This window comes from Chrysochloris asiatica, unplaced genomic scaffold (assembly GCF_000296735.1).
Source record: "Chrysochloris asiatica unplaced genomic scaffold, ChrAsi1.0 scaffold00028, whole genome shotgun sequence".
Taxonomy (NCBI): domain Eukaryota; kingdom Metazoa; phylum Chordata; class Mammalia; order Afrosoricida; family Chrysochloridae; genus Chrysochloris; species Chrysochloris asiatica.
The window spans coordinates 4,818,745-4,819,616 of record NW_006408546.1 but is presented as its reverse complement, the minus strand read 5'-3'; positions in this window follow the sequence as shown (position 1 = coordinate 4,819,616).

Here is an 872-nt window from a genome sequence, read left to right as displayed (position 1 = left end):
CATTTCCACCAGGGCAAAAAGAAAGGTTGGCCACTCAACTCTCGTAGGAAAGGTCTGTCATATCAGTCAGGTCTAAGGCTTTGTGTTAGGAGCATAAACAAATTACAAAAGAGGTTTGTTTTTTTCTCAAGGCTGCTCATCACTGCCACCTGGCAATCAAGTGGCCCCAGCACTCACTTCTGCTTAGAGAAGTACTCTTTGCTCTTCTGGTCATCAGGCTTGATGGTATCACTGCCAGGCTTCCAGCCAGCTGGTCACACTTCCCCATGTTTGTCTGTGAACAGGGAGGACATTTACAGTGATTTGTGAAGGATCCCTTTATCATCAATGATGAAGAATCCTCTAAATGAGATGCCTTCATCTGCCTTTAATACCCCATAGTCCTGAGAAATTGTGTGCTTGGGGTCTGATACCAAAGGAATATTCATGGGTCCCAGTCCTCCTTGTTTCTTTGGTGTGTTGATCCAAGCAGATAACAGAAGTGAGAATCTAAAGAAGCACCAATCACTTGGAAGTTGAGTTTCCTAAATTCTTCTGCCCTGTCACTGAAAGCAAGTATTTCACTGGGGCAAACAAAGGTGAAATCAAGAGGATAAAAAAAGAACACAATATATCTTCCTTCGTAGTCAGACAAACTTATATCTTTGAGCTGACCATCTTGCATAACAGCTGTAGCTTTGAAGTTGGGAGCAGGGTGCCCAATTTTTGCAGTTCCTGAAGACATCTTCAGTTATCAGCAGTTGCAGTACCAAAAACACCAGTCAGGTCACTAGTCAGGAAGAGAATGCTGCTTTGTAGTATTTTGATATTTATAGATTTATGGAAATTTTTGTGTGTGGCCTAAGACATGGTCTATTCTGGAGAATGTTCCA